Below are 22,476 nucleotides of genomic sequence, written 5' to 3'. Positions count from 1 at the left end.
TCAGAAAAATATCAGACAACGAGGAATAATTAGCAAATCACTTTAAATATTTATTTCTAATTATAGGTTTCTCTGTTTGAGTGATATAAGAGTGATCCCTCAGAAAACCATGTCTTCTACTTAAAACTTTTCTTAGGAGAACGGAAAACCTAAACGCTTCCTTCGACGTACAGGTTTTTTGTGGCAGTAGTATATTAGACCAACAATACCTTTGTCTTCCATTGTATTGGTTCATATTAGTAAAGAACCTGAGAGATAAGAAGAGCCAGATGAGTAAAAAGCAGTCATTCCTAATTCAGGTCCGAATCCAAAGTCAGTCTTACTAGCTCAAACATGCATACTGTCTTTGACTTCAAAACCCACCAACGAACCAAGTGCTGCATCTGCAGTGGAAATGTAAGTACAGGACGCAGTAGCCCATGTAGTGCTCAGAAATACATTTTCCTGAGTTAGAAGGATCCTACTGCCAATTATCAAACCAAAGTATTATCCAAATTCAGAAAATCAATGTTCTAGTTTGTCAGACAATTATCTCCACTATCAGCTTCACAAGCCATAACAGGCTTGCAGGGAAGAGTCAGTACCACAGCCCCTAGAAATAGCAAGAGCAACAGCTTCAGTGCCAACACCCACGGCGGTTTTATGCAGATACTTATTCTGCAGTGACATGAACTGCTGCTTTCCATGTTTCATGTCTCCCTCATTTGGTTTAGCATGGACATAGTTCACTATGCCCAAAGCTGATCTGTTTTCTTTTGAGAGAATGTCCTTTTCCTATTCACTTTCCAATATAAAATCATAAAATGGTTTCGGTTGAAAGGGACATTTGAAGATTATCTAGTCCACCCCCCCTGCCATGGGCAAGGACAACTTGCATGAGATCAGGTTGCTCAAAGCCCGTTCAATCTGGCCTTGAACACTTGCAATGATGGGGCATCCACAACTTCTCTGGACAACCACAGAAGTTGGTTCCACAACTTCTCTGGGCAAATATGCTATGTGAACTTCTATATGCATGCCAATATTAAAAAGTGCATGGGTATATATATAAAAATATATACCCTTTTTTTTTCATATGTACATTTTGCTCTATTCTCAACTTTCAGAAATATTCTCTGTAAAACAATATTTTACTTAAACTTTCCCTTTTCTGCCTTTCCAAGAAATGGAAAATTTAGAATAAAAGGCTTTGGAACAGAACTCTTGTGTTGTTGTGAGAATACAGAATGTCTTAATTTTTTATTTTTTTTTTCTATTATGATCCTTAAAATTACTGATCTTCATCCTGGGCTCCTTCACTTAAAACAAACTTCCTTCGACTAAATGAAAATTTGAGAAGTACAGGAAAAACATGAGAAATGCCATGTGATCAACATGAGAGCAAAGGTAAGTAGTGTGATCCTCCATGTTTCTGTTCTGGATTTGTATCTTCAATTAAAACAAAATTTTATATATATATACACACACACACACCCCCCAGTGAATTGTTAATTTCTATTCCCTGACAGCCAGTTACTTTTAACACTTATGTTTAGCTTTTCAATAAGATGTTTCTACAGTTTTTATTGAGGCATTATCAGTTGATTCACTGAATAAGTGAGAGAACATCCTATTTCCAAAAGGTTTCCTTAACTTAAAACAAATGAATCATGAGGTTCTGTTGCTGTTGCGTATGGGTTTGTTATCTATGTTTAATAAAAAAAAAGAGGCAGCGGGTGGGATTCTTCTATGTCATTTATAAGAAAAGACTAAATTGTTCAGAAGAGGTTTGCGGGGATAAGGAATCTAGTAACGCAATAGAAATAAGTCTCATTCACTCATCAGATTCACCCGCTGTTACTCAGTGGATGCCTTTCATGAACAAATGCTTCCTCGACCTCAGAACCACCATATAGTTGTGTCAAAATGAACCAGCGTTCACAACTGCATATGCTGGCAAGGCGTTAAACTTCATATTGTTTATTCAACCAGTGGGTGTAAATCAGGTGCATTTGGTAGAAGGTCCCTCTGCAGTCACCAGTTTGGATCCCTAACGCTATGGCATCTCTCTGCTGTAATTCCATTACTAACACAGGATTTATCTTAGACAAAGTTTATCGCTGTCTCCACTTTCACTACTTGGCAGCTGCTCCAGGACATCTCTATGGTGATCGTGGAAACTCCTCTGTGAATTAACAGCATAAATTTGGTCTTGGCCAGCTTATACATTTCTTTGAATTATTTCATTAAAAAGTCCATGCAGTATGTACGTTTTTTTGAGAATATTGCACCCTATTATAATGTGATTCTATCAATAAATTATGTTTTATACTAACTGCAGCAGTCTTGCACCACTGGGAGCAAAATACAAACGAAAAGCAAGGAAATAACCATTTGATTTGTAAAGGTCACACAAAAAAATAATTGCTGATTACCTTAGCCCATCGCTCATCAGAGAAAAAGTGCATTGTCAAATGCATCTCAATTTGACACTATTCCATTAGCTTAAATTCTTCTAGCATATGATATAAATGGAAGGACTAGGGGGAAATGGTGTGGAGCTTATCCAGATTTAGCTTCAAGGAGAACACATAGTTTTAGTAATGATGAAACTAGTAGACACATAGGTAACTTAACTACATTTAGAAAAACAAATTATATGTAGCACTGAAAAGAATGGAAACGACATTAAAAGCAACAAACATCGTATTATTACATTGTGAAAACCACACATCTTTTCAATAACTGCTTCTTCCCAAACAGCTGGTGTGGGTCATATACTCAGCTACAACGAATCTGGATAGCCCCACTGAATTCAGTAAAACTGTGTGCATTTACTTCATCTGGTAATCTCAGCCCCCGTAGGGAAAACATAAATATCACATTTTGTTTTTCTCAGGAGTATTCAGTGCACATTTTTCACGCTTCCTTTATTTATGCTTGTTTTTACCAATATGGTGAACCACAAGGAACTTCTTCAGTAAAAACACTTCCAAGAAGGTTAATAAATATTTTCATACTCTAAATAAACCTGTGGTTTTGAGATTTTATTTCTGTTACCCATCTGAAAGATTAAGTGCTCTGGCAGGCATGCTTTTCAACTGTAATTCATAAAAAACAACTGATATGCCTGAACTTTAATTGTAGAGAGCTATGTGACTATCCAGCATGACTCTTCCTTGTTATATGGCTGAGATTTCTTTGATTAAAAAAGCTGGGTAGAAATGATTCACTCAGGAAGTGCACCGTGACATTGTCTAACTTGATTGAATTCTAGATGGCTTCATTCTCCTGCCAAATAGATAATATTTTGTCACAACACAGTGTTAATTCTGTACGGGCAGAAAGGCTTCAAGGGAATAACAATAATTCCAAAGAATCAAGGTAAGCAGAGAGGAGCAGCAAAGGTCAAATCTTTGAGTCAGAGCTAAATCTTGTGGCAAGATTGAGAAGAAGGAGTCCAAAAAAACTTTAATCATACCTTTATATCTATAGGTCAGCTGGGACAAACCAACTATGTGAACTTCACTAATATGTATTTTATACCTCCTGATTTATTATATTGTCAGTGCTGGAGTGTAATTCTATTTTGTTCTCTGAAATAAAGGTGTCAGTTATTGATGTGAAATAGCAGCATCCTTGAAAGAGAATAAGTAAGAAGGTTGAAAATCGAGAGTCTGTGAAGAACAACCTAGACTGAGAATATTTTCTTTCAAACCAACCCTTTAACAGAATACAAATTCACCTTGTTAGTCTCAGTGATCTGCTAGGGAAATAAATAACAAAGAGATGAAACTAAGGTCTATCTCCATTAATAAATAACCCCTCTCTCCCTAGTTTTGCTCATCACGATCTTGACACTGCTATTTCTGAATCATGACTCCCCTGACATCTGCAAGAGGAAGGCAGAGACCCATATCATTCCTCCAGATGCAGTTAGGGATGAAACCTGACTGAAGAGTCAACTGCACGGCAGGAGAGGAAGCCACAGCAGCTCTGTGGTACAGGGGCAAAGAGTTCATGCAGCATCTCATGTGGCCGGGCTAGGAAACAAAAGCACAATCTTGGTTATGGCCCACGATAAACCTCTTTCGTATCATCTATTACTATTACTGCGCACATGCACTTCTGTATACAAATATATATTAAAGTTGGAATAAACTGGAGATGGAAGGACTGTGGTCTAAAATTGAAACAACAGATGATTTTGCACATGCAGATTGCCTCTTCCCAGCAAAAGAGGGAGTGATATTTTAAGTGCTATCAAATGCAAGCACAAACGTCTCCGTAATTTGCACGTAATTTTGTCATGCTGGTGTTCACACCGGCTCCATGTCTTGGCCTTACGTGGATGCTTTCAGTGTTGATGTTAACAACACAATAGATCCAGACTGTACTGTGTTTCAAATAGCCAATGCACGTTCTCTAAAGCTATATTAAGATTCAAATTTAAATAGCCTTTAACTGTCATCAAAGGAACTCAGTGGCTATGTCTACATCGCTCTGTTTCACTAAAGACCCCTTACAGAGAGGTCACTCAGGCCGGGGCTCCCCACACACATCTATGCTGCAGACCCAGAGTATGTTCCCAGACTTTCCATGCACGATGAGTAGGGTGTGCTAGGGCATAACCTTACTTCACCTGCCACTGTAGACATCTAGCAAGTCTTGCTCCTAACAAGCTTAGCTCCTAAATACTCTGCAGCACATCTTCATCTGATCTTGCCTGTTGCCTTCACAAATAGCCCTACTATTACCCACAAGCATCTTGCCCTCAGCAGCCGTCAGCAAGCTTGCCTTCATGCCTGCAACCACAAGATCACCTTTTCCATCACAACACCCTGGGTCCGGGATATACGGGCACAACACGGGGTTGCGCGGGGCAGAGGTTAAGAGGTCCACGTCCGTCCCAGGAAAGTGTTGTGTTTGTGGGGGACACCGACACTGCTCTGATCTGTATTTTTGCTAAGTGCTTACAGACTTGGCTATCTGGTGTTTGATCCAGGAATGAGTTCTGAAGGGATCAGATGAAGCTGCGTGTCTTTTTCTGTTGCTAAAATATGCCAGCTCTACCTGTTACAATCTGTAGGATGACGAGTTGGGAGAGATGAAGGAGGATACAGTGGTCAGCCTCAAAGACTATTGTACGAGGAGTTACATATCCAGAAGGCTGATCTGGGCGTCCTCCCGTGCTCAAAGGGAAGGTGGACACACAGTTCTAGGATGTATATTTTTCCCATTGGACATCCTGAACAAACCTTACCGTCAGCTTGGTGAGAAGATAAAAGTGCCAAGAAACTCTAAAGTTAGAGACGGAACCTGTAGCAAGTAAGTAAGAGTGCAACTCTACAATGCCTTACCTTATTTTAGAAGACCTAACCTATAAAAAAGAAACCACCATGAGGTATGACTTCTCCAAACTTTAAAGTGTCAAACCTGGCAAGTTCATATTGAATGACCATAATATAGCCCTTTTTGCCTTACAGGGACTCCCAGATTCCTTATAATGAATATTAAGTATCCCAAGAGAATATTCTGCTCACAGAATGACAGACAACAGTCTTCACAGCGGAGTGAAATCTCTCATCGGTGGCTTATAACACTGCTAAGCACAAAGCAAAACTTAATTGCCTTAAAGAAGAATCCAAATACCAGACTTACTGAAAGTTGTATGTGTAAGTCGATTCCCTTTCCACTGATACTACAGACTGTACCAAAACATCTTATGTTCACCTGTAAGCTCCTTGTTTCATGCTTGCATATTAAACAAACTAAACCATATTTTTACAACTTTCTACAGGATAAAACTGAGAACTCTCATTAACCTCTCAGGGAGAGCTGAACCTTCACTTCAAATCAACTACCTTCCGCCCTGTTTTGGTTTTGATTATTTTTCACTGGATTAATTAGTAATTAAATGAAGAGTGTGTTCTTCCTGACTCCTATGTCCTCACTGTAATGCAGTATCTGTCTCGGTTTGTACGGTGTTGGATTGCTTACTTTGAGAGATTGGTGTATTATATCAAAAGCAAGCAAGAGAAGATGAAAAGCAACAAGAAGGAGATAAGAAAACATAGGACTTGTCTGATAAATTAAAGGTCATATTTTGTTATCAGGAGTTTTAAAAAGATCCTTTGTACTGCCTGTGCAGCATTTAAGGAGCTAATATTGTATGGCTGCTGCTAAAATAGGCAGGAAAATTGATAGAAATCATTAAAGAGGAAGATTAAAGTATAAAAAAAAAATGAATTGTTATAAGTACAGTGCCATGCCCCACATCACTCCAAGAGTGACATTTTGCAGTTCTCCAAGGTAAAAGGACTCTGAACTGTTTCGCAATCATAATGTCACAGCATTTAAGGTTACTTTTCCTATAGAAATTTAACCAGAAGTTGACTGTAAGCAGTTTCTTATTCAATAGGTTTTCAACAGCTGGAAAATGGAGACTATTTCAACCCTATGGTATCTAAAATTAGCTAGGTCTGAGATAGCAACTACTGAATGCGTTCTTCTGACTTTTGCCCAGGTAGCAATCTGGATGATCTTCATTTCATGTTAGCAAAGAGCTGCTATATAGAATGTCTCTTGACAGAAATAATACTCACGTTATATAAATGAACAATGGCAAATGGAAAACACTGTGCTCAGCTCTTATTTTAAATTTCTATTGGCCTGTAACCCCATGAGTATCCAGTATTCAGGCAGAAGACATCAATAAGAAAGGATTTATTAACTATGTGCAAGCCTCCTAATTAAGTTTAATCACACTGCAAGTTCCGAGGACAGAATAGGACAAACTGTCAAAAGGTCATTGCTTATACCATTGCATTTTATTGTAGTCAGTGAAAAGCTTTGGGATGTTCTATATAATTTTTCCTTATATTATTTCTGGGCCATTTGCAACACGAAAATTTACCTGAAACAATTAAAAAAAAAAAAAAATCTTCTGAGGTTAAATTCTGCTCTTGGTTATGTGATTTATAAGAGAAAATAGAGTTTGGCCTTCAGGTGTGATCACCAAAGCTACTGCATTTGAACTGCTCTAGCAGACTGTTTGGAGGCAATGCGGGGTGCACTGAGGATAATTTCACGCTCATTACATGGCCAGAGACATAAAAACCATAAGAAATCCAAGGCAATCAGCATCAACCCTCATCAACAGCACACAAACTAACTTGACCGCAACTGCAAATATTAAAAAGTTGACTTCATGTTCTTTCACAAAGCATGAAAATTTAACTACCGCTATGCCCCTAGGTCCTGGACAATACAGGTGCTTTGTCACACTCGTTACATCTGCCGAGGCCGCATCAGCTCGTTCTCCTAGGGATATGCATGATTACACGCAAGCCAGTGGAAACAACAAAAGTGAGGTCATTATTTGGACAAGCCTTTGCCAAGCAGAAGAAACCAAATGCACCCATACAGATAGAAAATGGCATTTAAGAGAGAAAAATCTGTTCTGTGTCAGCAGTGCAGCAAAAAAAGTAGCCCTTGGCCAAAGCAAGCTCCAGACTTTCAGTTCCGTCTAAAAGTGGCATTTCAATTTGTGTATTTATGCCTTGCAGACATTTTACTATAAAAGAATAATCTATTTCAAATGGAAAGGTTTAAACTTGTACATACAGGCTTTTTTTAATGCTTTTGGCAAGACATAGAAACAGAAACTGTAAATAATAGAAACAGATGCTCACTGAGATAAAAGCAGAGGAGTGCTTTAGGACTGCGGAACTATAATGAGCAGTCCAACACGCAATAGCATAATGGCTGTGGGTAGACTCCCAGCAGTGATTTAGTTTTATCTGTTAAAAGGTGAAATAATCCGATTCCCTAATTATGCATTAAAAAAAAGCTTCACTAATATTTTCCATTTAAAACAATCTGTGATATGTAGCACATCACTATAACTTTTTATGAAATACAGCTCATTTTTTTTTTTTTTAAATCTGCTAAGTGTTTCCAATTAGCTAAGTATTTTCCCCTTGTGATTCTATGTCCAAAACTCTTCTATAGTTTCCTTCTTTTATGGTTTGGGAAGTTCTCAAGGGTGGGAAAGGATGGTTACCATATTTATCACTTTCCTGAAATCTGTGCTTCATGACTTCTCGTATTCTCCGTGTAAAAATGGGAGAAAGACCGCCTGCTGAATAAAGCGCTCGTGAGGGGGGAGAGGTGTGAGGAAGGGTCTCAGTGTTGTCACCAACCGCTCCTATGGAAAGTCCATTTCAGTGCACTCTATTCTGCAAAAGCCCTTAAAGACACACTGAACGACAACCACAGAAGCAACTCTGGAGTGTCTTGCTAAATCATGGCCTGAAATGGCCTTTGAAGCCAGAGATCTCTTCTTGGATGTTTTCAGATGACAGCTGGTGTCAAGGTAGCCTTCGGCAACTAGAAGAGAAAGCCACCGACTCCAATGACAGAACTAACATACGGATCTGACCCGCACCAGCTAAATTAAGATATCCCAATTCTTTAAGGTCTTGCCCAGAACACACATTCATACGAGGAGCTACTCCGTTTTAAAGTTAACAAGGCCACATTTTAGGTGGACAATGCAAAGCTGGCAGCTAACTTTTGTGTAGGTCTAAATTTATTGGCTTCATTTTCAGAGTTAATCTGAGTTGAAACACCAGAATGAAAAAACAATCAATATTGAACTATTTAAGCATATATGAATTTGCAAGGAAATATGTAATTGCTAGTCAACTGTCAATATGTTTAATTTTTCATTTTCTTTTACAAAAATCCGTTTGCTGATGCAATATCCGAAAAGTAGACTCAACTTCTACTTTGAAACACTTATGAAATGTTAAATGGGGACAAGAACAACTTTTCAAAGAAAACAGCTCTGCTAGCACAATTTACACATCCACTTTTTCTCAGGAAACCACTTGACCTTTTAAAAACATACTGAAATCCACTATGTTGAAGAAATTAGGTAAAGATATTATAATCTTTCCAGCTTTATGAATTCTAGTAGCTTCTCTAACACAAAGCACTAATGCATTATTAAAATATAATGCAATATGCTATTTAAATTATTTTTAAATGATGGTACTGAGAATGATGAAGTATTAAACAAACATCTAATTCTAAGTAGATAACACACTAACAGGTAAAATGTGCAGATGGCTTACTAATAAAATATTAATGCATTCCAGTTTAATAAGCATATTTTCAAGACAAAATTCAGGATTCTTAAGAAGGACGGATTACATTCCATCAATCCACTGTCCACCATCACCCGTGAAAGTATTGCCATGGGATCAATAGCTTAGATGGGAAAAAGAAACTGCCTACCGTTCTTGCTTTTTAAAATATATGCATGGGTTTGCTACTGCTTCTAAAGTAGAACACTAGAACTTATAAACAAACTTTCATGGCTAAGGCTGAAGTAAATCCAATTAAGATTAAGATATATCTAACTGCCAGGATGGATTGTTACCATCAGTAAAGCAGAAGGCTAAAACACGTTTCTGACAAAGATTGGAATAACATCCCGTTTTGTTTTCCACACAGAACACCCATGGTGCTCACGTCCACAGAGCAATGGCAGATGAGGAAAGTGTACAAACAGCAGATTATTTTTGACAGACTCTTGCAACATGGCTCATCTCTCCAGCTCAGCTGGAAAAGCTGTATGCAGGCTTACTCCATAGAATGCTCTTTAACTAAAGTCAGCTACTGGAAAAAATATATGTAACAAACTGTGAGATATCAGATAGAATGGCTAAGCAAGCGGCTAACTAACAATCATTTTCCTTGCTACCAGGATTTATGGATATATAAATATAGAAAGCTGAGAAAGAGAAAGATAAATGATACATTAGGATAGGGGTAATATTTTCAGTATTCTCTTTCTGCTCTACTGCAAGCACATTCTCACTTTAATGCAATAGGACCAGTAATGTTTCTGGATATAGTAATTATACCTGGAAACATTCTTTTTTCTGGTCCGACTTGGTTAATTCCTGGGAAGGTAGACTTATAACTGCATTACGAACACAATGTTACCATAGCTTTATTCTTACATTGATAATACACTCCCAATATAGACATAGGCATAACCTGATCTGCATATTGCAGGATACAGCTATTGACCCCCTTAATCCTGTATTCAGCCATAAAACTATTCTTTGGTTAATTCATAACTTGTAACAGGCTCAGACAGGTCTTCCAGGAAAACATCTTCTAATGTGATGATACACAGTAGAGGAAAATCCCTCAGCAATGAATTCCAAGGCTCACTGTTGAAATCATGTGCTCTATTTCTTGCATGAATTTCTTAGTTCTGGTTACGGCTTTCTAGGAACAGCTAAAGAGCACTGCAAGAATCTAGTGTTTTCTCCCCCTAAAAGCACTTCTGCTGTAATCAAATCACTGCATAGTTTTCTTTCTGATACTCTAAATCAGTTGAGATAGCACCTCTTTTGGGCTCTTCTTACACATGCACCAATTTCTTTTTCCATAGAACCACAGACCCCAGGTACAGACTTTGGTACCTGTTCCAGAGCTGGTTTCAAAGTGCTGTAAAGGATGGTAAAATTCTCCCCGATTCTTACATTTTAGCCTTTTCTGCCCACAAAGCAATTTCCATAAACTCCTTTGTCACAGCAACGCATGATGTTTCATATGGAGCAACCTGGAAGATGAGACCCCCACAAGTGACTTCTCAGAATTATACATTTCCAGGACATTGTTTACATTGCCATAACCTTCACTCCTTCCTCTTAGACCCATACCTTGGCATTTAGCGCTGCTACAGCACTTTCCGCAACTTTCTTTAAATCCTCCTGGCTTCCCAAGCGATCATGTTCACACACCACATTTGCCCTGCCCTCACTATTATTTACCACTTTTTTTTGTCTTTATAACAGGCACACATCATCAGCAATGACTTCATGCAGACTTCCAGGCCACTTATAAAAGTGTTAGATATTTTTGAGCCCAGTACAGAACCCCACTGGACATGTTTCCAGTCAATGAACGCTCCTTGCTGATAACCATTTGTTGAATGCAATATTGAGTTTATTAGCTCAAGCTGACTAATGAAAAATTAACTATATTCACTGCTCATCACTTTTATGAAGAGTATCCATCTGCTTTGGGACTGACAATGAAATGTTTGGCTGTGATATGCAGGCTCCCCAGTCACTGCAACACTGAACACTGCAGCGCTGCACCTCTGCGGATAGTAATTTGGCTCAAAAAGGACGATTTGTACACACAGGATACCTATGAGCACCAGAGAAATTAAAAAAAGGAAGAGGAACCCTGAAACTGAGCCTGAAGTTTGTATTTTAGTTCAGACAAAAACACGTATGAATTTGCATGAGAGAGAACTAAAGGACTGGGACACTAAAGTGGGATGCTCAAGAAGCCTTTGGTTGAAAATTGCTGTGCTCTGAAATGAGAGCATATTTTCAAGACTTAGCCCTATAACCAGCTACAATTAAACATTCAGTACCGTTTGTTCTTTTGAAAAGGGCATACTTATTCTCCTCACCCGATTTTGAAACTGTAATTTTAACATTTTCAACCAGTAGTCTATTAATGCCCATCAGTTCTGTAAAACAGGAAAATCAAAATTGTCTTTATATATACTTAACCCTGACAATATTGTGTTTCATTCAATTTTTTAATGTCCACTAAACTCAATGCGGCACCAGAAAGGCCATTTAACTCCTTAGAAATAGTCCACTGAGAAAAATAAACCATTCACGTCCCAATTAAACCAATTTGTAAAAGCATAATTTCACTGCCTTTAATTCAGCTAGCTTCTGCTTGTAAGGGGTTGAAATCAGGATGTCGTTCACAGCGTTTTGTGCTTCTGATACAGCGATGGATGTTCAATTTCTGCTTCAAATTTATTTGAAACAGTGTATACTACAGAGTCTGACTCTTGTGAAGCTCATAAGGGTTCTAGGTTATATAAATCATACAAGCTTTTCAGTCTTTTTCTGACAGGTAGGATAGACTGCAAAAAAGACCCTCTGGTTTAGCTACACCTTCTAGCGTAAACGTAGTTTTTTTGAACACTCCTGGAACACTCTGAACTTACTTTTAAATGCATGATACAATACAACAGTCCTGCAGAACTGGTTACAACCAAGTTGCCGTTAATCTCAAATCCAAAGTATTAAAGAAAAAGTTATTTTGAAAGTGCGGACACCGCAGTTTCAAGATGTTTTCTTTTTTTAACCAACAGTGCTTAAGACTGCAGAAAGCTAACCATGCCGCAGGATGAAGAGACGGGTGTGCATCTTCTCTCCTGTGTTCACATGGTACAAAGGGGAGAAAGAGAGTCTAAAGGATTTACATACTCATATGTTCAAGACAACAATGATTTGTGTCCTCCTGGATACCTGGTTAGAGTGGTTCAATCTCTTGAAAATATATCTAGGGCAGAGCAGGTTGCTGTTTTCCCTGCTCGGTATGAATGATAGTGACTGCTTCTGAATTAGTTAGTTTAATGGAAGTTCTTATCCTGAAGACATAAAGTACTATTCTTCTGTCACACCTCACAACACCAGTAAAATATATCTGAGGACACATACACAAATATGCCCCAAATAAAAAAATAACCTCATCTTCTGAAAGCACCTAAAACACAATAGCACTACAGAGAAATTAATTTTGTTTTCCATATGATAGATTGTCTGGTTGGAAGGCTCAACACCGCATTGATTTGTTCTGTCCTGAGAAAGGCTCCCATTTCAGACTGACTTCAGGGTTGCCCCAGAAGCTAATGGAAACAAACTGCATCGCAGAAGGAACACACGGCAGAAGGACACTATCGCGTTCTTCCCTTGCATGCTCTGTCAGCCACCGGGAACATTAATACCAGTCTTAGAGCAATCCCGTGTGTATGCCCATCAAGAAAGGCATCTCAAGTGAGGGGCACGGTCACAACCGTACCAACTTAAGTGTTACACAAAAGTAATTTTACTGAAGTCAGTGGATATTGGTTTGGCTTAGCGAGTGACACATTACTTAAAGTCCTGTGTGACCTTGAACGAGACAGCTATGAACCTACTAGAGGGCAGGCGGAATGGAAAGGCAAATAAAGGAATCTGGTGTTTCAAACTTTGCATTGACAACATGGTCCTGACACTGGGAAAGAAAAGAGGAATGATAAGTATCTTTTAAGACGTTGATTCTATCACCGGTATCAGCATTGTATTGTTACGGAAGGTACTGAGGAGCTAAAATTCCTTGGTAAGTAATTTGATTGAATTGTTTTCTTTTTAACCAACAACACATTAATCCCCCATTTTGAACTTATCCTACTACGCTGGATAAGTTGTGATACTGCAGGTTAGATGGAAATCATGTGTCATACCAAATAAAAGCGTGTAAAAGAATCCCTATATACTGGCAATGTTTCATCCTTTGTGATCTGACTTTTACTGGCATTGTTAATAGATAATGGCCTTCCTGAAGAGGTGAATGGGACCAGCTGTGACAGATCGGCCGTGTCTCATTCTGAGATCTGTTTTCACTCCCACTTTCTTCCTCTGACTTGAATCCCCACAGCTTGTGGTGGTCTTCAGAAATTCCATTTCCACATCACCTTGTGACTAATTAGGGTAAGTAGGTATGGGCACCATCCTTTGCCACAAGACACAAGAAGAGCAGATATCTGTTTCTTTCAGTATTTTAGAACACTTTTTCTGAATCACTGCTCATTTGACATTTTCTTTCTCCTTCTAAACTAGATGCATTGTGCCACCTTGCCGTATTTAACTGAAAGGTGTTATACCTTCTGCGATCAAGTAATGACAACCGTGCCACACATTTTATCAAGATCTGAATTTAATTACAGGATCTATCAAGTCTAAGAAGGGATGAGCCTTTGTATTTCACCAGGATATCCAAGATGAAAAATAAAGGAAAAAAGAAAATCTGTCTGCAGAGTTAGAGAAGCATTATTATATAGCATTATCTGACAGAAACCCCTGATAAGCTGTCAAATTAAAAAGCTGATTTAGGAAACTTTACTGAAACCACTTTTTGAAAAGACACTTACTGTAGTGTCTTGTTTGGGTATCACCTAGGCTCTTTATTTAAAGATGACAGCAGGATAGAACAATTTCATAATCTCTCAAAGGGCAGCAATGTTTTTTTAAAAAAAATAAATATTTCATTGACTTTGGATAAGCTGTAACAGAGGTTCACCCAAAGAGAATGGGAAAATAAATCACCACTTTTGTTAACATCAGTCTTTCAGATGAACAATAAAATTATACTGAAAGTGAGACCTAGATACATGCTGAAAAACACATTTAATCATAACCAAAGGGTAGTCAGAGCTGTATGAATCAGAAAAAGATGCAAGAAATCAGTTGTGCAATTACATGTTGGCAAAGGTAAGGTAGCATGCTGGCCTAGTTACATCCATCACTTAACTACTGGTTTGTGGTTCAGTAAATAAGATTAATTTTTCATCTATTTTGATTCCTGCTAAAGTACTTTCTTGCATCTTACTATACTCTAGAGAACTTGCTGAAGTGAGTTTCACAGATTTCCTTGTCTTATTTTTAATTCTCTATGCCATTATTTTACACGCTGCTATAATGCCTTCTTTTATTCATATTATAACTGAACATAATTGCATGAATACAGGTAGATATCAGCTTCCTATAATACTCATGGGAGATTTTGTCCAGTTGAAACAAACAAAAAACAATGCTATTTTAGCTTTGCTTTGGATAAATAATGAAAACAGCATAGAAAAGTTAATTGTAGGAAACATTTTTTGATTGAGTGATCATGAGTTGACTCCAATTAATACAAGGACAACTAAAAATAGGTCTGTAAGTCAGATTCTTGATTTCAAAAGAACAAAATTTGATAAAGTGAAGAAAACCAGATTGTGTAATCACTCTGAGGGTCTGGACTTAGCCAGGAAGGACACTTGGAAATTCTTTAAGGTAAAGTATAACCCCCTCCACTCCCGAACTATATATATATAACTATATATGTATATAGTTACATATTTGGACTTGTACCTGCAAAGATAAAAATATACAGGGGGAGACCTACTAGGCTGAATAACTACACTATCATAGACTATATGATAGGAGGTAAAAAACCCAGACTTGCTCAGCAAAGAAAGCAGTGACTTTCAGAATTAGAAACAGAAATAAATATACAAGTAAAGTTGCCAAAACTCAAGGTCAAAGGGCCTTTTAAGGAAAGTAAAATAAATTTAAAAGCCAGAGGTTCTTAAGTGCTATAAACAAAAAGAGATCATGGAAAGAAGGAGAGTCACTTTGTAGTAAGGTTGATGATGGATCCAAGGGAGCAGATTGAACTGACTAACAAGAATGTGTCTATGAAAATGTAGATCTCCACAGCTAAAAAGAAAGCAACATACATATTCTTAATGAACTTGTGGGGTCAGACGGCATGGAAAGTGATCTCTACTCCAAAACTTAAAAATAACAAGCCAGGATTTTTTAAATACAGCTATCCAACAGGGCATGCTACTTCTTGTATTAAAGAACAGAAAATGTAATAGCTTTACACGAGAAGGGGGAAAAAAGCCATCCAGTCAAACTATTTAGTCTGACCTCAGTCATACATGGTGCTTTAGAACAAATTCAAAAGGAAAGAATTAAAGACGTGGAAGTGATTGGAAAATGAGATAAAATGCAAAACTTTACCAAATCGTGTTAGACTAATCTAATAGCTGTATTTGATAAGTTAACTGATTTTCTAGGTGAAGGAAATTAAGTACATCTAATTTATCAGGAAAGCATTTGACATGATGCCATGCAGCAAATCATCGATTAACTGTGGAAAACATAGAGGAGTATAAAAATTGTACAGTAAAGAGCTGAATAAAAAAAGACAAGGGATAGCATTGAACAAGAAATTTTTCCTCTCCTATTTCCTCTCTCCTCTTTCCAATGTAGAGACCACAGCCTGATATCCTGCCAGTGTGTCAACTATACCATATTCTGGCCCTCATTGTTGCCCACTATATTACCTATATTTGAAAACTAAAAATCCTCAAGAGATAGTAGGTCAGTCAGACTATTTGGAGAGCTGATGCCACCTAGTTGAATGGCTGGAAGATCTATGTCTGCTTAAGTTGAGCAAGTATAATAAACTAAATGCCGAGTTCTACGTTAAGTTAACAAGATGAACATCATGGTGAATTCTGAAACTGCATTAGACTATGCCATGGGAGCTACCACCGAAACCACTGCAGGTCTGTAAGGAAAATCACTGGTTTTCCCACAGGAGAACTACCAGGGTGGAACTCCTAAGAAAGTACCTGAGATGAGTTCCAGGACCAATCTTCTTTGGTATTTTCTTCACTGATCTCGGTAGAAAATGTTGACCACACAATGAAATCCACAGGTGACATAAAGCTAGACATACTGGTAATTCTGAAGAGGCTACAGATATCAGTCAAGAGGAACTGAGCCCTTCCAAGTTAACAGAATTGACACTAAAGCTTATACTACAAAGTGCAGGTCACACACTTGAGATATAAGGCAAATCACGCAATTTTTTGCAATAAACTTGGAATTACAGGAGAGAATTCATGAGGAAAGACATTCAATGGGTATACTAGTCAGCTGCAGAATGATATTGAGCCATCCAGTTCTGAGGTATGAAAAGGGAAAATAAGATCTTAGAATGCATCAGTGGAGATGACTTTCAGCATTAATGTCTTCATACGTCTTTACATGAGGTCCTAGTGTTTTCACTGCTGTTCATTTCCAGCCACATGTGCTTTTGAAAAATGAACTCAAAACAAAAAAACATCAAAAGAAAGGCTACTATGATAAGCAGAGAAATGAGGAAACTATTCTGTGACAAGACATACAAGAACAAAGCGGAACGAACTGGAAAGTGTTCGGAGTAGAAACTGAAAGAAAATTTCTAAGCACAGGAGTTTTCTCCTAAGTTACCCTCTAAGAGAAGCAACTTATGTGAAGAAGCAGACTTGACCCAGTACATTTTTCTTTCTTATTTCTTAAGGTCTTCTATCACTAACTTAACTTTTAAATACACGTGGGGAAAAGAACTGGGAATGGGGAAAAAAAAAAACCAAACAAACCACAAATCCCTTAGTGGTGAAGTGGGCCATTGAGTTAAATACAGTTCCACTAATATTTTCTTTAGCATTCTAAGCATTCTCAGAACTTACTTGTTTTTTAACTGCTAATGAAAATAATCCATGAGCTGTCCACAGCATTAAACCTTTGTCTTGAGCCAGTGCAATTAATTCAAAATATTTTCTTTAAAAATTCAAATGATCTCACCTGTGTGCAGTATCTTTCATATATCAACTTTTCTTTTACTGTTATGATGCCTATCCAACAAAGCAAGTTGATTTTTTAACTTTGGGACAAAAATGAAAAATGCTTTGATCGATTAAAACGTTGTTTAAGCTAATGAAGGTTTTACAAAATCTCTCAGTCTAGAAAAAAAAAAAAACCAAATAAATTGCATAAACCACTAAATTTTTAATTTTAAAATTTTAGACATGTAAAAATTGGGGGGGTTTAAATGCTTGTAGTTTAAAATATCTTCTGGGTTTTTTTAAAATATTGTTCATTTTTCATTTTTTCATTTTGTTTTTTCATTGTCTGTCAAAGGAAGCATTTTTTTTTTTAATTCTTCATTCACTAATCTTTGTCTTCTCTAGTAATCTTGAAATCTTCTCTAGTACAGCCACTACGTATGGTTTTTAACATTTTTTTTTTTTAAATCAATGTTAACGAAGATATAACTTAAGCTTTAAATGATCGTACCGCCATTGAAAATCAATGGATTTACAGTGTTGATTTTCATTAGGTGGGAATCTGTGCCTCTGTTCTCCCTAAGCCAGAGTCTGATCTATGAAAGGACTCTGCCTTTACCACCAGGTTTGTGTAATTTCTTCCTGCATATTTTCACATATGGAACTTTGTCAAAGACTTTCTCCAAATCAAAAAAAAAAAAAAAAAAAAAAGTATGTTAACTCATTCATATTTATGCCGCATTGTCTCCTATCAAACCACAGTAGGTTCAACTATAATAGTTACCCGCAGATATTCCCAGATGGAGACCTCAGCATAAACAGAACCCCAGGGAGACGTGACTCCACGGACACATGAAGGGCCATAAAGAACATCAATGAATTTTGCTTTCCGAATCTGGGAGGATGAGACATTACTTGATAACCAAGAAACTACTGACTTAGCTGGTATTTTTCCCTTTCTCGCCTTACTAATTCCATGGACTAAATATTTTAGACCCACGTCTATAGCCTGATTTTGTACATATGGCATAAATTTATGCATAAAGTGTTCACTTGCACTGTATAATTAATCTTCTACATATTCACAGATGGAGAGTTCCTGAGAAGTCCCCCTGTTCTTCCCAAACCCTGTTATCTCCAAGGGAAGTGAAGTATTATGAGGTGTCCTTGTTTCATTGGCACTGCTAGTTTCTCATAGCAGGAAAATGACATACAAAACAGGACACATCGGGCAGTATCTGTTTCACAGAACCTTAATTGCTGTGAACGAAAGTTAAGCCTTTTCCATTGCAATTCCCTCCTGGACAGAAAGGTAGTCGTTATTTTGTCTTTGGGAGCATTGCCCCCACCAAGAGAGACTGCTCCAAGTTTGCAGGCTTCGCAGCTCATCAGAAGAGGGCTTTCTTCATATCCTCTACGTCCGCCATCGGGATTGGCTTATCAAGGTGACAGATCTGACCGTAGGAGGGTCAAAACTGTCCATAGCAAAGGAAAGCACACGAGAGAGAACCAAGATGTATTCTTTTATCCAAAGAATGAAGGAAGTGAGAAAAAAAGATAAAGACTATGTGTTGCTGGACAAATAAAACAACTAAACTTATAGGAGTCAGAAGGCTTATGTTATTTCAACGTGGAAAACACCCTGAAAGTCCCATGTCCTAACAGCAGTGGCCAGGGAAGTTTGAAAAATTACCGTATGGCAAATGCAAGGCAAGGCAAATACTGAGTGACCATTTACTTGTCAGGTTCCTTCCTCAACTTGACCATTACAATTTTGCGTGGATGTGGTGAAAACAGGCAGTCTGTCTATTTCATTAGAATATTCAAAGATATGCTTGTGAAAGAGTTCGAGATCTCTCCTGGTCACCACACTTATGCCTGAGAAACAGATCTTTGATTCTCTTCAGAAGCGGCTGGAGGGGCTTGAAATTTGGAAGCCAATGGTATGCATGTTAGACACCTACATGGACTGCTGGAGAAATACTAATCCATTCTGGAGAAACAAATGTACTGACACGAATGTCTTCTGTTAATTTTATGGTCAATCTGAACACCGCAAACTAAGACAAACGGATAGCACTTATCCTAAATAGGATACATGGTAATAGCTGACTCTCAGCATTTATCTTAAAGTCAGGTGTATCCCATGAAAAGATGGCAGACACTTTCTCTGTTCTCCAGAATACAGGGACCAAGAGAAGCATTTTAGCGAGATGCCCCATTCCCCTAGCCCTTGGATGTTCTGCAATAACCTTTAGCCCACAGATCCAGAGAAAGTCCCTAAGACAACATGTGTGCTCTCAGATGCTTAACCTTATGTGATAAAGTAAAAAAAGCCAAAACCCAGAACAGAATTATTCTCTATTATACCAAAGTCCTAAGAGCTTCAGCTGTCAATTGCCATATTGCCGAGGTACTTGGCACTAACCGTAACGTTAGCCTGCGGTTTGATCTTCCGCTCACATACATGGACTCTCACACAGGTTCTTCTCTGGTGTGCGTATGCTCAATCGTAAGTCGTACTCCCCAGTCAGAGATACCTCTGTTCCAGTAGTCTGGCAGTGTTTTGGACAATCTCTTTTGTGTGAACGACGCGTGCGAGATGCTCGTGCTGTCAGATCTAGGTCTGTCAGACACATCCCTGACAAGGTCTGCGGAGCCGTGGGGTACCTGAGGAGAGCTGCAGCTAAGTTAGGCTTTTCTAAGGCTGACCAGAGATCCAGGGATGACTGGGAAGGCTTCATTTCAGACGTTTGCCTGCATCAGACTGTATCTTCCAGATTGCTGCAGGGTCCCGGGAACTGCTGAGTATTCCCAGCAGTCTGAACAGCTTTAAAACTATAGACCAGTTGGCCAATATCTAACAGATCATCTTATATCCGGAAAATTCTGCATCGGTCTGATTTATGATGGAAGGCCTGAAGAGTACATTCCTGCTGGTAAAATGATTAGTTGCACCGTGTTTTTTAAAAGAATTGGCATTGGGCAAACTCCCTTTGACTGCATAAAGTGTAGAGTTATTCACAGAAAAGCGATTCTGAAAATCCTTCACAGTAAATGGTGATTATTGTGGCTTTAGAAAGTCACCTAGCTTGTTCTGATATACTTTCCCAGACTGGTAAAATGGACAGCCTTCACTACTTACTAAGGAAGGAAAATTAGAAAATTGAGAAAATTGATTTTCTTGTTAAATAGGTATGGTTATGAGCACTGCTACACTGCTATGAGAAAGATATTTTTTTTTTTTTTCCCCCCATTTGATTTGATTTGAAACAGATTTTCTTTCAGGTAAGGAAGAAAAGGTTGTTTTAAATCAAATGAAATGCTTTGTTCTCAGATTACCTAAATCCCCTATAAACACTGGGCAATCTTGACATGAAAAGTCAGAACATTTTATTTAGAAAATACTGAAATTAATATTTTGCCATTACTAAAACCAATTTCCTATTATTTTGTTTTTCCTTTGGCCTTAATTGTTAGATCAGTTTGACCCAAATTAACAAGTCCTTTGGTTTCCTACCATAAATGCATTCTTAGCAAAGCTATATTTCAGTGTATAATTATTACCTAACTGAAGGCACAAGAACAGCCTGTTCACAGAAGTATCTGGGGTTGCTACTGTGGTGCAGTCCCATCGCCACAATAGCAGACAGCCAGTCGGGGAAGGGAATTAAAACTAAGTTGCGAAGCAGACAAGATAAGCTGTAAGGAGTAGAAAGGATCTGCGTGGAAAATGGGGTTAGTCTATTGACTAGGAACTCTTGACTGCACAGTCAGCAGTTTTCTCGTTCCTGTTTAATATGATCGGAAATTAGGCTGCATCCAGATAAGTTAACGGGAAATCACTACCTCAATCACCAAGGTGAAATATTAAAGTTCTTTGGAAAGATGCAGAGGGATGATAATCATTAGGTAAAGAGACATAACATTGAATTTAGTTAAGAAAGATGGAATATACAAATCCAGTACAGATCTGGGCATCTTAGCTATCAAAAACGCACAATATGCCATTCTCAATCATAGGGCTACCTATCAGCCACTGACACAATGAGAAAGTGACTTTGATGGGAGTCTGGAAGAACACACGTAGGTAAATCTAAACCTCTGTTTCTGAAAATCATCCAGCCATTTCAGAACACTGAAGTTCTTCACATTTGTCTAGGACTAAAGCACATTTTCCCTCACTATACTCCAAAACCAGCCAGCCACCTTTACAAGGGTAATCATCCTCTACCACTGGCCACCCCCACCTTTTCCCTTTTACAGCTCTCTCATTTCATGTATACTCAGATACAAACTGAAGGGGCATTCGCCCAGACAAGATTCCCGAGAAAACGTAACACTCAAGTCTAGTGGGACGGAGAATGATGTACAAGAGAAACATGCTAGATCCTCATCAGCTTCCAGGGTCATTTCTGCAGTTTATGCAGCTCTAGGATAAAACACATGAAGCAACCGTGGAAGCCCTATGGAGCATTGCCATACAATAATTTTTGCAAGGTGTCTACCTCTGACTGCTCATAAAGCAATATTAGAGAATCACATGTGCTACACCAGCTAGAAAACCCTTTGTGAGAGCACTGAACTCCGGGCAGCTCCCGAGACCCAGGACTGAGTTCAGACTCCCTACAAATCCCACACAGACTTGTGGCAATCAGGGCCACAGCTCTTTTTCAAAAGATGCTTGCTTCGAGCATCAAGAGGGGTGCCCACAGCATCCTCCTAGCAAGTGATGCAACGCCGACTGTTATTGGGCCTCAGGTGCCATTCTCTGCAGCAGTTTGAGGGGGTGTATGAAGGCTACACAGGCAATGAAACTGGAAAATCTTGAGCCTCTGATCAGAAATTCCTCTCAGAAAATCTTCACCCAATATCTTAAGATGCCGATCACAAACAAGCAATGTCTTGTAGTCAGACACTCCGACCAGAAGTGTAATTCAGAGTATAATCTTTCCTCAGAAAGAACAGAGGATTGATCAGTTGGTACGCTTTAGGAAACCAACTGGGTTTTTTTTAATATTATTTTATTTTTGAAAAAAGGAAATCCAGTGTATTTAAGAATACCAACTTACTAATTAAGCTGCTAATCTTGTTTCTATTCTTAACTTTTAAAACCCCAGAAATAGGAGAGAGAAGTCTGTGCTTAGGTACAGTGGTGCAGGCACATTAAGAAATTATGCAGAAAGAAATCATTCAAAAAACAGTCACAAAGCAAAAAAAGAATATTCTTT

At 38.2% G+C, this 22,476-nt stretch overlaps 1 protein-coding gene across 32 annotated transcripts in view; it reads right to left on the bottom strand.

Annotated features, from left to right (window-relative positions):
• The window catches only part of NRXN1 (neurexin 1), a 724,516-nt gene that overhangs the window by 101,095 nt on the left and 600,945 nt on the right, over positions 1-22,476 (bottom strand). The gene's annotated exons all lie outside the window — the stretch shown is intronic.

The sequence above is a fragment of the Aquila chrysaetos genome, chromosome 13, assembly GCF_900496995.4.
Source record: "Aquila chrysaetos chrysaetos chromosome 13, bAquChr1.4, whole genome shotgun sequence".
Lineage (NCBI taxonomy): Eukaryota > Metazoa > Chordata > Aves > Accipitriformes > Accipitridae > Aquila > Aquila chrysaetos.
The sequence above is the reverse complement of the archived record's forward strand: the minus strand, read 5'-3'. Positions and strand labels throughout refer to the sequence as shown.